This window comes from Dromiciops gliroides, chromosome X (assembly GCF_019393635.1).
Source record: "Dromiciops gliroides isolate mDroGli1 chromosome X, mDroGli1.pri, whole genome shotgun sequence".
In the NCBI taxonomy this organism is placed as follows: Eukaryota; Metazoa; Chordata; class Mammalia; order Microbiotheria; family Microbiotheriidae; genus Dromiciops; species Dromiciops gliroides.
Genome location: NC_057867.1, coordinates 20,581,450 through 20,597,607, shown reverse-complemented (window position 1 = coordinate 20,597,607; position 16,158 = coordinate 20,581,450). Strand labels below are relative to the sequence as shown.

Here is a 16,158-nt window from a genome sequence, read left to right as displayed (position 1 = left end):
TCAAATGAAGAGATGAGAAAACTCTCCAAATTTTTCCCTCTGTGGAGGTGGAAGATCAAGAATTGTTATTTTCTGCATGTTTTCTCACTTTCTCAATGTATCCATCAGTTGTTCAGAGTTTTTTCTCTATTAAAAAATACAATATGTCATGTGGGAAGGCTCTGGAGGGGAGGAATTTATGGAATGACTATGATAGATACAGAAAATATCAACAAAAACATTTTTAATTGCCCAGAGTTGGGAGATGGTGAGCTTTGTAAGTAGGTAACAGAGAGACAGAAAGACATAAAGATAGAGACAGTGTACAATTACTATGTGACAGACACTATGCTAAGCACTTTACAATTATTACCTCATTTATTCCTCCCAACAACCAGGGAGACAGTTATTCTCATTTTCCCCATTTCACAAATGAAGGAGTGGAGGTAAATGGAGGTTAAGTGACTTGCCCAGGATCACCTAGCCAATGAGTGTCTGAGGTCCCATTTGAACACAGGTCTTCCTGACTCCAGGCCTGGAACTCTTCCTACTGAGCCAGCCAGCTGTCCCCACTATGAGGAACACTTCAAGCAAAATCTGGTTGGCCCCTTGTCACAGATATAGTTTCAGGAACAATATCTAATTCTTACCCAAGTCTTCACAGGGTAGAATTAGTCTCCATAAGACACTGACCTTGCTAACAAGGGCAACATATATTTAACTGGGGTCTTGCACATACATCAAAAGGGTGTTGAGCTAACAAGAGTGAGAGCAGGGAGGGAAAAAGCATCCTACACATGTCAGCCAAGCCCAGTAGCATAGAAAGTAGCTGATGCATCCTAGGAAGCAGAATGGAACTAGAGAATCTGTAATTCACCAGAGACAAATCTCTACAAAGAAAGACAAATCAAGTCCATGACCAGAGATGGACATGCACAAATGCCCAAAATGGGGGCAACAGAAAAGGTGACATAGAAATAGGAAAGGGAAATACAGTGTAGTGCCACACATTAGGCAAACCCACTGACACAGTCTGTCCCCTTCTTCCTTTTGATATTCTCTTCCTTCCTAGTTTTCCTGAAAATGCTCTCTCCTGGTTCTCTAACTCCCTAGCTGACCCCTCCCTCTCTATCTCCTTTACTCAATTTTCATCCATGTCATACCCATTAATGGTGATTGTTTTACAAGCAGCTGCCCTCATCTCTTCTTCTAATATTCAATTCACTTGGTGATTGCAACAAGATCTATGGATTTAGTTAACATCTCTATGCAGATGATTCTCTTATCTTTTCATCTAACCTGAATCTCTCTCCAGGGCAGCTAGGTGGTGAAGTGGATAGAATGCCAGGCCTGAAGTCAGGAAGACTCATTTTTCTGACTTCAAATCTAGCTTCAGACACTTTCTAGTGATGTGACTGACCCTGGGCAAGTCACTTGAAACTCTTTGCCTCAGTTCCTCATCTGTAACATGATCTGGAGAAGGAAATGACAGACCACTCCAGTATCTCTGCCAAGAAAACCCCAAATGGGGTCATGAAGAGTCAGACAAGACTGAAAAGAACAAACAACGACAATCTCTGTATTTAGCCTGTAGACATCTTCAACTCAAGACACCAAAAGTGAAGTCGCTCACCCCCAACTTTCCTACTTTCAAAATCCAATATTCCTGTTGTGGGCAACACCAACTTCCCCAGGCTACCAGGCTTTCAACCTATGTGCCATCCTGAATGCCTTTCTTGCATTTACACAATGTGAGGAAAGGAGTAATGGTCTCTTCTCAGTAGGACACAACCACCACATCATATATACACCTATATTGAAGGAAAACTGCTGAAGTTGAGAGTAATCTTATCTGTAGGACAAAGAGACTACAGGAAGTCAAGGGATGATTTCCAGGGCATGCGGAGACATAGAAATGTTTGTAGGCAGTGTGGGAACCAAGCCATAGATAGGGAGAGAATGGAGATGAGTGAGAGAAAGGATACTAGAGGGGGAAATCAATAGGAGATGACAGGATGGAATGGAGAAAAGGGGGACCTCTTGCTGAATGGATTCCATTTTCTTCTTTCTTATATTAAGCAATGTTCTCGTATGAGAGGGTGAAAAAATGGGAGTCTTGGGACATGTCAGGAGGGATAAAGAGCTTTGGAAGAACTTCTGTGATGAGTAGGTTAGTGGATAATTAATTAGGGAGATGTAAAAGGATTGCCATGCAGTAGTGAAGACCCAGTTGAAATTCTGTCACAAAAATTTGTAGCATAGACAACACAGTTTTATGAATTTTTCCAGCTTTGCTCAACAACACAAGTGTAGGTTTGGAGGTACTGTGTGGCTGCAGTGATCCAAGACTAAAATAAGATTACAACCTTATGATATTCTAGTTGAGGAGAACAGCTTGAAGTAATTGTGGTGTTACTGTGGGTAAAAAGGAAACACACTTTGCCGAGTTAATAATGGGGCTGAAGTGCCAGGATTTCATAACTGATTATATATGGAAGATCATGGCGAATGAAGAGGCAGCCCACCTATGCAGCGGGTACAGCACTACAAAGATCAAACCAGCAGATGCTGCTGGCAAAATCACCAAAGTAGGTAACACTTCAAAGGGAATTGAGAATTTATGGTTCCTAGGATCAGTTTTACAAGAAGGTTCCCTGGGTCAAGGGAAAACTAATTTAGGAGATAGGAAAGTGGCTGGGAAAAGCTGACGGAGGAAAGTATGAGGGATGTCAGGGCCTGTGGTTTGGACAACAGTCTGACTCCTCTACATGACTCCAACTCCATAAGGAGTGGTATTCTGGCCATGGCACTGAGCCCTTAGCAGATCTGGGAAAACCCAAGTACCCACACAAGGACTGGGCATGGGAGTGGTATCAAGAATGCCCAGTCACAACAACACTTCACCAGTGCTGGGCACATGGTTAATAGGGACTCTGTGGACCATACTGCCTCTGACTTTAACTGTGATCTTAACTTTGAAAGCAAAATAGGGTAAGGGCCTGAGGGGATGTGGGAGAGCAGTGTGGTCCTCAGGGTCATTGCAGAGGAACTGCTAGGTATAGGCCTAGAGGAATGCAAGGGCAGAAGGGCTAGGAAGCCAAGGAATGGAGGAGAACTAAAGAGCAGAAGGGATCAATGGGACTTTCAAAGGGTTTGGGTTGTAGTTAGGAGCTTGAAGGAGAAAAGTCACAAATCACTCCATCCCAGGATTCCAGAATATAGAGGTGATGATCTCTGTGGGAACTAAGACCTGGAAACAAAAGGGATACCCATCATTTGGGAATGGGATGAAAACTGGGGTCTAGGAATATGAATGGAGCTGTCTGAACTCATCATTTCCCTGAAACTGACAACTTTATGTCTTATTCTGCATCTTGAGTCTATCGCCTTTTTGTCACAAGGTAGATTACATGTTAATTGGTCACTGTACTTGTCAGTTCTGAAGTCTGTCCAGGTGGCAAAAACCATCCCTTTTAGGGATTCCAACCTCTTCTTTGTTGTTCCTTATTTCAGGGAATTGGATGAAGGAAGAATGTGTCTTCAAGGGAACAGGTTTTCACAACCCTCCATCTTAGAGCACTGAAAAGGGACAAAATACAGCTCCCACCTAGGATTTCTAACCTATTTAATTGGTTTTAGCAGACTGATTTTGAAAACCTTTTAGGAAATTCAATTTAACAGTCTATATTCATGACAAAATAGAACCCTCACAATAAGTACTCAGGTTCCAAAAAGACAAATTCACCTGTTGATATTACATACATCATAGTCTTAGAGAAACCTATATCTACATTTGTCGAAGTGAGAAAATTGGAAATTGAAAGAACAAATCCAATCAGTGCCTCTTCCTTTCTATCATAATCCCAGTGGTTATAGAACTCCAAGGCAGAGATGATGGTTGCCATGGATAGTTACATTCACATAAAAAGACCTAAAATTAAGTCCCATTATTCTACTGAGATGTTGCTTTATGCACCTGACCCTCATGAAAACCACCAATCAAATGCCAGACTCGAATAGAGATCATCCATTGGGATGCAGGACCTCATTGAGACCAGCAAGGGAAAGCTGGACCTGGTACCCTCCCCCACGGCAGAATATTTACTGAGTACCAGGTCCCCAGTGAGATCATCATTTGATTCATGGGGGCCTTGTCCCAATCCCCAGTTGGTTACCAGATTAATACAGGGCCATATCCTGAAAGAGAGTACCAGCCAAGTCCCAGTGTCCCTTTCCATTCTTGTGAATATGTGGATAACAGGATAACTCAAAGCCTAAAAGTAACTAGGCAAGACCACCTACTGGACATCATAGTTCCCTGAAATCCGTCCCCCCTCTCAATTTGATCATTTCTTTGATGAGAACCCACATTTTAACAAGTCTTTCTTTTACCATTAGCAAACATTAATTTTCCCTCCCTCACACCTCCACTGGGAAACGAAAAAGAAAAAGAAAAAAAACACAACCCTTGGAATATGTATGCATAGTCAAGAAAAACAAATTGACCATATCCAAAACTAGATCTCATTCTACACACTGAATTCATTAACTCTTTGACAAGAAGTGGGTAGACTTGATTAGAGATCTTAAATCTTTCACAGTCATTTGACTGTACAAAGTTGTTACTGTATAAATTGTCCTGGTTCTGCTCACTTCACTTTGCATTGATTCCCAGACACGAATTCCCAGGTTTTTCTGAACCACCCCCTCTTGGCATATCTAATGGAACATATCCATCCCATTGGTTTACCATGATTTGTTTGGCTATTCTCTAAAGACAGCACCCCTAAATTTCTAGGGGGGTGTTGCTTCAAAAAGCCGATATAAATATTTTTATACCTGTGTGTCCTGTTCTTTTTTTTTTTTTTTTAGTGAGGCAATTGGGGTTAAGTGACTTGCCCAGGGTCACACAGCTAGTAAGTGTTAAGTGTCTGAGGCTGGATTTGAACTCAGGTACTCCTGACTCCAGGGCCGGTGCTCTATCCACTGAGCCACCTAGCTGCCCCGTGTCCTGTTCTTCTTGCTGTGATCTCTTTGTATAAGCCGGGTACTGGTATCATTGAGAAGAAATGTAGACAAAGTTGAGTGACACCAGGGGCTTACTTCCAACTTGCTTTCCAGAATGGCTGTACCATTTGATAGCTTGATCACTAGTACACTAATGTGCCTGATTTCTTGGAGCTCTTAAAACATTTGTCATTTCTCTTGTTGGTCTGTCACACTTTTCAAGCACTTGCTGTGGGCCTGGGATATGAAGCAAGGAAAAAGAAAACAAAAGCTGTCCCTGTGCTGAAAGAGCTCACATTTGGTTTTGGCTTTAACATAGTTTTATTTATTGCATTACATAATTCACACTTAAATTTTCAACATTTTAACATTAATTTTAATATATTTTGTTTTGTACATTTGTAGATAAAAAAATTTCTAACATTCACTTTTAAAAAATTTTGAGTTGCAAACTCTCTCATTTCTTCTCATCCTTCTTCATTGAAAAACCTTTGAGAAAGGTTATACATGTTCAGTTTTGCAAAAGTTATTTCCATATTAGCCATGCAGCAAAAGAAAACACACACAAAGACACACACACATACACAAGGAAAAATAAAGAAAGTTTTAAGGTATGCTTTGATCGCCATTCTAACTCTACTAGTGCTTTCTCTGGAGACAGATAGCATTTTTCAGCCATAAGTTCTTTGGAGTTGTGTTGGATCATTGTATTGCAGAGAATAGCAAAGTCATTCGCAGTTGAGCATTGTACAACATTGCTGTTACTGTGTAGAGTGATATCCTGGTTCTGCTCATTTCTCCTTGTATCAGTTTATGTAAGCTCTTGCAGGTTTTCCTGAATACATCCTGCTCATCATTTCTTATAGTACAATAGCATTGCATGATAATCATGTACCACAACTTGTTCAGCTGTTCTCCAACTGAGGGGCATCTCCTCATTTTCTAATTCTTTTCCACTACTACAAAAGCTGTATATCTATGTATGTAGGTGTCCTTTTCCATTTTGTTTTTTATCTGTTCTGGATACAGACCTAGTAGTGGTATTGCCAGGTCAAAGGTCATCCATGCTTTTCTAGTCCTTTAGGCATAGGTCCAAATTGCTCTCCAAAATGGTGGGAGCAGTTTAGAGCTCCACCAGGAGTGCACTAGATTATAACTTTTCCCACATCCCCTCTCAACATTTGCCATTTCTTCTTTTCTCTCATATTAGCCAAACTGATAGGTATGAGCTAGCATCCCCAAGTTGTTTTAATTTGCGTTTCTCTAACAACTAGTGATTTAGAGCATATTTTCATATGACTATTGTAGCTTTGATTACATTCTCTGAAAACTGCCTGTTCATATCTTTGATGATATAACAATTGGGGAAAAAGCTCTTGTGTTTATAAATTTAGTTCAGTTTCATATATATATATATATATATCTGAGAAGTAAATTTTTTATATGAGAAGCTTGCTGTTCGAAAGTTTCTCATTTCTGGCTTTCATTCTAATTTTGGCTGCATTTTTCATATGGCTGTTGATAGTTTAGATTTGTTCTTTTGGAAACTAACTTCTAGCTATATTCTTCCAAGCACTCAATTCATAACCTCAGAGTGATCCTCAACAGATCCATCTTCCTCAACCAACTGCCAAATCTTGCCTTTTCTCCTTGTTTAATATTCATCCCATGCATCCCTTTCTCTCTACTCACAGAAGAGTATGGCTTTCCACACTCTTACCTCATCCATGGGAACAGCCTCCTGATTGGGTCTCATCTGCCATAACTTGGGGCTGGCTGTCTCAGCAATAAGGAGAAGCATGAGCTAAAACAAGGAGCTACATGACAATGAATGATCTTTCCCCCTCCACAGGTGACCTTGGATTTCCATACCCTAAACATGACTACTCCCTTCCCTGGCTGTTGATCTTGCAGAAGCAGTCGTGTCTTGAGTATAAGGCCAATGTGTCCCAGGAGTCTGTCCCTCCCACAAACCTTGTTTTTTCTTGCTCTCCCTTAATTTGCTATCTGTGGGTTTATTTTCTTTCCAATTTGGCCAGATACCTGGCTTGTACCACAGCAAGTCGTGTGTGTGTGTGTGTTTGTGTGTGTGTGTGTGAGAGAGAGAGAGAGAGAGAGAGAGAGAGAGAGAGAGAGAGAGAGAGAGAGAGAGAGAGAGAGAGAGAGAGAGAGACTCTTTTCCTCAGGAAGTCTCTGGAGAAGTCTGAGTGCTGTTTGGGGAGGAGATGGATGCTCCACATCAGCAGTTCCACATTGGATTGTCTTCTATTTGGTCTCAGCCTCCTGCAGCCCCTAATTCAAACAACCATGATGAAAACTGGTAAGTGTGAGACATAAAGAAAACATCCAGTCAAGTCAACATGTGTAATTTCTAGCACACGCAAGTAATTCTGGTATGAATTAATCTGCAGGCATTGGACTGTGACTGTTCAAGTTTGAGGGAGAAGCATGCATACTAATTGACTCTTTGTACCTTAGATCAAGGAGATAAGTTCAGTACTAACACAGGGTGCATTTTATAGGTGAGGCAAGTGAAAGGCACATACCAGCAAGCCAAGGCTTCATCTCAGAGGAGCTGTGACAAATACAAAAGTCATGATGATGCTGCAGTAGAGTGTCAAAGCTTTTAACTAGGAGATAGAGTTCTGCTGAGAAACCTTGGCATTCAAAAGACTCCCAAGTTAGGTGGCCCATGGAAAACTGACCCATACCCAGTTATTGATAAACTAGGCAGCTTTCCCCTTTAGAAAATAGCCCCAGAGAATGGAGGGGGCCAATCTTGACTGGGAACTATTAGCAACCACCTATTCTCCAAAGGAGAGCGAGGAGGACTTTTTAATGAGCAGGTGGTGAGACCAGATACAAGCATCTTTCAGCAAAGCATTTTCAGAGGAGACTGTCCACTGGTAGTAGAAAGGCTTTCTGAACAGGGGCAGCTAGGTGGCGCAGTAGATAGAACACTGGCCCTGGAGTCAGGAGTACCTGAGCTCAAATCTGGCCCCAGACAATTGACACTTACTAGCTGTGTGACCCTGGGCAAGTCACTTAACCCCAATTGCCTCATCAAAAAAAAAAAAAGATCCAGAAAGGCTTTCTGATCAGCTTTGATCACCAGGTGTGATATTTCCAGTGAAGAAGACTGGGTATTCTTCCAAAACAGGGGCACTCAATCCTAATACAATTCTTCTCCTGCCCAGTACTCCTCCAGAAAGTAGCAGGGTACCGAATTACCCCCAGAGAACATGAACATACTAATAGCAAACCTGTTACTGCTACCACTTAAGGTGTAAGCAATTCAGGTGCAAGGAGTAGATTGCAGGTTGGCCAGGGTGAGTTCAAGGTGCTGAGGGATTTTTCAGGGTGAGCCTGCAGCTGAGGCATGGTGTGGAGGTCTGGAAACCAGAAGCAAGATGGGAATGAAGATTGGCTGGTCTGGGCACCTTGCCAAAATGGGTCCCTGGTAAGAAATCACAAATGAGAAGTAACTTAGAATTGAGCAGACATTTATTGCACATTTGGTAAAAACCAAACACTATTTGTGCATTACTATTTGTGCACTGAGATCTACTGAGGACAGGAATTTGTTAGGCACAGGTCAAGCCTCAAGTTACATCATTCCAATAAACGTGAAGATTTCTCAGGACATTGTTCCAGGGGCTGCAGATAGGATTCCTGCCCTCAAGGTAGTTCCATTGCATTCCACCAAGGGGATTATGCAGGTAGTATCCAGATCAATATATTGAAAGGAACACTGAGGCATCAGAGAACATAGACAACTAAGGAGGTCCAGGGAAGGCTTTCCTGAAGATGTCAATTGAACTGAGAGCCTTGAAGTTAGGTTTTGAGAAGCAGAGACATGGGGAGAGTACATTCCACATGGTGACTTTGGGATGAATCTGAATGCCAAAGTCACAAACGAATATCCTATTTGATGTGCAGATAGCTAGAGCCTAACCCACTGAATATGAAGAGGAATATGGAGTGCAGGCTAGGCAGTGACTTGGACAGCCAGTGGAAGTGCCCAGAGTCAGAGCACCTTGTGTGAAGAACAGCAAGGAGGCTAGAGCCCCTGGATCAAAAATGCATAAGAAAGGCAAGGGAAGAAAGCATAGAAAACTGGAAAGGTGGAGGAGAGACTGGCAATGTGATACTTTGAAGCTAGAAAAAAAAAAAGAGATCATACAGGTGAAAGGGAAATATGGGAGTTGAGTGACAGGAGGAATGAGCTTGGGTACCACCTGAGTTTTAGGAATACCATTTTGACAGCTGGATGAAGTGGGGAGTGCCTGGCCAGGAGACCTCTGGGAAGGCCAATTTAGTAGTCCCTGCCTAATGAGATGAGGGCTAGAACTCAGATAATGACAGAGACAGAGGAGAAGAGGTGTACGCAAGAAATGTGACAAATGCAGAATCATGAGACCCTGGCAACAGATTATGTATGGGTGGGATAAGAAAGATTATGGAGGGGCAGCTAGGTGGTGCAGTGAATAGAGTACTGTCCCTGGAGTCAGAAGGACCTCAGTTCAAATCCAGCCTCAGACACTTGACACTTACTGGCTGTGTGACCTTGGACAAGTCACTTAACCCCAATTGCCTCACCAAAAAAGAAAGAAAGAAAGAAAGAAAGAAAGAAAGAAAGAAAGAAAGAAAGAAAGAAAGAAAGAAAGAAAGAAAGAGAGAGAGAGAGAGAGTATGGTGTCAAGGATATCATCCAAGTGGAGTGTGCCTGAGTGATTGGGAGGATGGTGCTGCTGTCACCAGAAATCAGGAAAGTCGGAAAAGGAGAGACTGCAGGGGGAAGAAGATGAGTTCACATGGGGACATGTTCAGTTGGAGGTTTCTATGGGACATCCAATTCAAGATGTACAATAGGTAGTTGCAGGTCTGAGCCTGGAGGTCAGTAGAGAGGTTAGGACAGAATAACTAGAGGGGAGAATCATGATATAGGGAAGACAACCACACAGAGGGGAACTGAGATCACCAAGTACAGAGGGAGAAGAGGCAAGTATAAGATGGAGTTATGGAGGACACCTACAGTGAGCTGATGTGTCCTGCATGGAAATCCAGCAAAGGAGACTAAGAAGGAGCAGTCAGAGAGTAGAAGGAGAACCAGGAGAGTTTAGCAACCAAAGGGAAGAGAGGATGAGAGCCAGTGGAGAAGAGTAGGTCAAGAGGATGGGGAGGGGCAGCTAGGTGACGCAGTGGATGAAGCACCGGCCCTGGATTCAGGAGGAGCTGAGTTCAAATTCGGCCTCAGACACTTGACACTTACTAGCTGTGTGACCCTAGGCAAGTCACTTAACCCCAACTGCCTCATGAAAAAGAAAGGAGGGGAGACCTGGACATGTTTGTAAGCATGTGGGAACCAACCCATGGAGAGAGATTGAAGATAAGTGAGAGAAGGGATGCTAGAGAGAAGATCTTGAAGTAATCATGGTGGTACTGGGAGTGACAAGGGGGCACACACTCCAGAAATAAGGGGCTGAAATGCTAGGATTTAGTAACTGATAGGATATGGAAGGTGATGGGAGAATGAAGAGTTAGCCCAGCTATGCTGTGGATACAACACTGAGAGTGGAGTCAGGAATACCTGAGTTACAACCCTCCCTCAGATACTTGCTAATTATGTGTCCCTGGGAAAGTCATTGGACTGATTTGAGGCTCCTTTTCCAAATCTGTAAAAAATGAGGTTGTCTGTGATGGTCTCTCATGTCTCAAGCAGTGATTAACCTCATACCTACCTGGATTCACTCTCATATTCTTCTATTCTCTCTCCTTTATTTCTGCCTTGCCCACCCCCTCCTGTGGGATAAACCCCATGCCTATGTTTAGCACCGTGCTTGGCACATTGTAAGCACCTAAGAAATGTTCACTTGCTCCCTTTATCTTTTTTTTGATTCCTTTATCTATTGATCTATGGCACCTTGGGAAATCTTCATGGAAAAAACGGTTCTGGAGCATTGGCCTTCTTACCTGGACAGGCTGAGGCAGAGCATCTCTGGGGGCCCTTGTCTCATATTGCTGATCTCTTCTTCAAGAATTTTATGGAGTCAGGGAGTTGGGCTGCCAAGGTCTGAGCCAGGGAGCCCTTGTCCCCTCAGGGGAGCTCTCAAGTCATCCCTTGGATGACAACCTTACCCCACTTTGCATCAGGGCCTGTACAGATGGAAAAAATCAAATTACACCCACAAACAGGTGCATATGTAAATAATCAGAATTAATAATTTGCTACAAATTGTCTCTTCCTCTGATGGAGCCTGGAGAAAACTATAGTGATGGAAGACTGCTAAAGATGAGAATAATGATGTCTGCAGGACAAGATAGTAAAAACATTAAACCAGTAGATGATGGTAAAATTACTAGAGCAGGTGATATCTTCAGAAGGAATTGAAAATTTATGGTGGATAGGGTCAGGTTTACAAGAAGGTTCCAAGGGATAACTAGGAGATAGGAAGATGGCTGGGAAAGTCTGACAGAGGATAGTGCGAGGGAGAGCAGGGCCAGTGGTTTGGACAACAGTCTGACTCCTCTGCATGACTTCATAAGGAGTGGTATCCTGGCCATGTCATTGATCCCTTAGCAGCTCTGAGAGAACCCAAGTATTCACATGAGGAGTGGGCATGGGAAAGTGGTGTCAAAATTGCCCTATGGCAACAACACTTCACCTGTGTTGGGCATATGAGTAGTAGAAGGTCTGTGGACCTTACTGTGTCCAACATTAACTTTTTGAAACAACCACACAGGGCAGATGGGGAAACTGGCTCAGAGAGAGAAGTGAATTGTCCTTGGGCACATAGGTGCTAAGTGTCAGTGGCAGTTCTAGAACTCTCTTTACCAAAGAATGACACAGTCGGAGAACTGGGAGGGACATAAGAAGCCATCATGTTCAACTCACCCCCTAAAAGGAATATCCATTATAACATACCTGAGATGTGGTCATGCAGCCTCGGATTGAAGAACGGCAAGGAGGGTCAAAGCATCACTTCATGGGAGCCCATCTCACCTTAAGGCAGCTCTCATTGTTAGAACATTTTGTTTTTCCTGACACCAGGCCTAGATTTCGACTCTGCAACTTTTCCCCATGTGTTCCCACCTAACTCAAATCCTTAAGTATCATATGATTTTATATAGTGCCTTAAAGTTTACAGAATGCTTTCAAACCTCCCACAGAGTGGACCCGATGTTCTGTCAGGGTTCTGGCTGTAATTTTGGCCCTCTGGGAGGCATATGAGTTCAGTGCAACTATTACAGTATCATGTCATGCCACAGTGACCTGCATGAAAAAAATGTCCTTTTCAGAGTGCTCGTTTGAAGGGTTCCTTTGGCTCCTGTTAAAATCAAGCTCAACTGATCAGTCATACATCTATATCATTTTCTTTGGCAAAAAGTACTTTTCTGCCATAGTGTTCCAATGTTTGTTTAACTGAGAATGAGGATATTTGTCCTGTGATGTGAGCTGCTTTCATACTTTTTCTTCCTAAAGCAACTGTGTTTTGAGAAATGTGTTTTTCCATGGCCACACTGATGAAAGGCATTACTAAATAGAAATTCTTTGCACTATTTCAATTCTAAAGAGCCCATTTTTCCCTTCTAGGTTGAAAAGCTCAAACATACATGGCTCTAAGCCACTATAAGCAGCTGAATATTTGGAGAAGATACTAAAGCCATCATCTGTTGTGGTCATTATAAAGGCTATCAAGTTTTCAACTAGTGTGTCTTTCAATGTCCTCAGACTAATTTACAAAGAAATCTGAACATAAAATGATTTAACTTATTTAAGGCAAACAGGAGGCTCATTCATCTGGTGATGCTAAGAGAAATTGATACATTGACTTGTTGCCTCCCTTCTTCAAAACTCAGTGCCTCAGTGAAAACTCAGGCCATGGGTTGTTCAGTGGGAAACTCAAAGTCTTGGGGGAAATCCTGAGAGGAAACCTATGAAGAGTCTGTCCACATCAAACAGTCAATGTAAGGAATGAATGTCAATCCTCTTCTCAGCAGAAAGAACTATGCCAGGGCAGCTAGGTGGCGCAGTGGATAGAGCACCGGCCCTGAAGTCAGGGGGACCTGAGTTCAAATCCGGCATCAGACACTTAACACTTACTAGCTGTGTGACCCTAGACAAGTCACTTAACACTAATTGGCTCACCAAAAAAAAAAAAAAAAAGTACTGTGCCAAATCTCAGTGGTTTTCATTCAGTGTTAATTCACACTCTTGTTTTCATGGAAAAATGTCCATTCTGCTGGGAAAAATATATTTGGCCCCTTTGCAAACATTATGCCAGGCTATCATCAGTTATGCTCTTCTTTACATGCTCTTTACATTCACATGAATTAAGGGCATAATGTGTAAAGTGCATGAGGTCTCAAATCAGGAAAGAACTGGGTTTGCATTCTCCTTTTGATCCCTTGCTTTTTCTTTTCTAAAAAGGAAGGAAATTGTATGATTGGTGTGTGGAACAAATTAAATGAGGCAAGCATAAATAATTCATAAGCCTCAAAGTGTCATAACATATCCGTTACAGTGACCAGTGGGTCCAGTATCAGTGAAGGATAAGGGAAGAACAAACCATCAAATGAAATCCCTTTCTTTGATTACAACAATGAGTTGGGAGAGAACTCTCTGTTAGAAATCACCACAAAATGACAGGAATTCAGAGGATACACTAATGGGGGTATGGAGTGGCTGGACAATGCTAGAAGTAGAAAGGCTTTTAGAAATAATATAGTTGGGGCAGCTAGGTGGCACAGTGGATAGAGCACCAGCCCTGGATTCAGGAGGACCTGCGTTCAAATCTGACCTTGGACACCTTACACTGTTGGGGCCAGAATTTAATATATAGAGCGTTAATTGGGTGATTCGCCAAAATATTGGGGTCCTGGAAATAGAGAGGGATCTCTAGGATCAAAGTTCCCTCCCCTACAAACTGCCCTTTTAGATATTTCTCCCAGGCCAATAAGAAAGGGGCCTTACAGCTTCTTTTCCACAAAAGGATCAGATTTTATTACTTGGGAATTAATTAAACAACAAAGGTGAAATTAATAAAAAATCAGAGATAAGGAAATAGGGAAAAAGAAATACAGATACATCCTCCTAACTCTAACCTAAGTCTATACAATCCCCAGATCATTTCCAATTAAGCTAACTCAAAGGAATGCAGGGTTTTTGTGTTCACTCACCACACCTGGAGTCTGCTAGCTTTCTCACATCACCAGGAAACTGAGAAGAGAGAGAGCAGGCAGGCAAGTGCTAGCTGAGTGTTCTAGAAGCCACTACTTTCCCTCACCCAAAAGGGGAGGTCCTTCAAAAACTGCCTATGGAGAGTTCTCCTTCTGACCTCAGTAGCATACATAACTTCAGGGTGGGCCAGGTGTGGCCCCTCCCAAATGAGTCATCTAAATTCCAATAATTTCTACCACAAATAATTTTTGCCACAACACTTACTAGCTGTGTGACCCTGGGCAAGTCACTTAACCCTCCTTGCCCTGCAAAAAGAAAAAAAATAATTTAACACTTATTTTACAAATGAAGAAAGCCAGGGCCAGATACACTAGGTTAACAACTGCCCCAAGCTCACACAGAGAGAAGATAGTAGAGACAAGCTCTACAGTTCTGCAAGATAGGAATATGGAATCATTTTGCATGACTGCACTAGCATAATCCATATCAAATTACTTACCTTTTAAGGAAGGGGGCAGGAGAGAATTTGGAACTGAAAATTTTTAAAATGAATGTTAAAAAATTGTTTTTACCTGTATTTGGGGGAAAGTAAAATGCTAAAGATATTTGAAATCAATAAAAATAAGTGGAACATTCCACAGACCCTTCATGTGATGTGAAAATACCCACTTATTTGTGTCCTGGGGAAAATGGGGTGGGGCGTTTGTGAATTCCTTAGGAATTCCACTTTAAAGAATCTCACCCTCTTGCAGACAAAAGCAGCCAGAATAAGATGGTAGTTTATTTCTGGGGTTGAGGAAGGGAAGGGGAAGGGAAGGGAAACCATGAAAGAAGTCTTTGTACTTCTCATAGGGAGAAAGGCTTGGCACAGAGAGAGTGGCTCTAAGATACCAGTCTCCTAGAGCAGGAGACTGGCAGGTAGTTTTATAGAGGGCTGATGGGGGTGACCATTTGACTGTGGAAAGTTCCTTTAGTGAGGGAGGAACATCCCCCACTGGTTGTGGCTGGGGGAATTGGGTGAGGGATGGTTGTGGATCTCTGAAGCCATCTCTCTCCTCAGGATACAAAGGAGGCAGCCACACCTAATCTTATTGCCCCAGGGTTGAGGGAAACTAGTATGAAGGGTGGGGGTCCCAAAGCTAGCTCAGTCCTATCTGGTTCCAGTTATCTCTCTAGGCATGTCCATCCTCTGGTTTAGTTTCTCAAGGAGAAGGTTCTTTGATGTGCCCCAGAGAACTTCTGGGGTGTCCTGGGCCCATAACATGTGGAAAAGGGCAAAAGGGAGAGAGGAAGGTGTTATGGGGAAAAATGGGGGTATGGGTTTGGGTTAGGGGTAGGGGTTCTTAGGAATTCCTCTTTAAAGAATTGCATCCTCTTGCACACAAAATCAGTTAAAATAAGATGGCAGTTTATTTAGAGTCAAGGGAAGGGAAGGGGGGGGGAAGGGAAACCATGAAAGAAATCCTGGGACATCTTATGGGGAGATAGGCACAAAGCATGTGGCTCAGAGGTACCAATCTCCTCAAGCAGGAGACTGGCAGGTACTTTTATAGGGGGCTGATGGGAGTGGACCATCTGCCTGTGGAAAGTTCCTTTTGTGAGGGAGGACCATCCCCCACTGGTGGTGAGTAGAGGAATTGGGTGAGGGGCTGCTAAGGGTCTCTCTTCAGGAAACAAAGGCCACAGCCACACCCAAACTTATCTCCCCAGGGGTAAGGGAGATCAGAATGAAGAGTGGAGGTCAGGAAGCTAGCTCAGTCCCATTTGGTTCTGCTTATTTCTCTAGGCCTACCTGTCCTCAATGTGCCCCAGAGAACTTCTGGGGAACTTTGGGCCAACAACAAAGGGACTTCGCCCTGTGGAGGAGAGGCCAGCCCAGGGTTCCAGAACACATCGAGCTAGGGACAGAGAAGGAAGAGGAGCATGACCACACAGTTACCAGAGCCAGCCACATGAAGGCCTGGCTGGAACTGAAATGAAGAACAGGCCAG

At 42.9% G+C, this 16,158-nt stretch overlaps 1 long non-coding RNA gene across 1 annotated transcript; it reads right to left on the bottom strand.

Annotated features, from left to right (window-relative positions):
- Window positions 1-5,921: 5,921 nt before the first annotated feature.
- Window positions 5,922-14,007, bottom strand: LOC122733331. The gene is made up of 3 exons (XR_006353815.1): window positions 11,912-14,007; window positions 10,960-11,142; window positions 5,922-8,443 (listed from the first exon to the last, which is right to left on the bottom strand). It is a non-coding gene; the product is annotated as an uncharacterized LOC122733331 (long non-coding RNA).
- Between the last annotated feature and the right edge of the window lie 2,151 nt (window positions 14,008-16,158).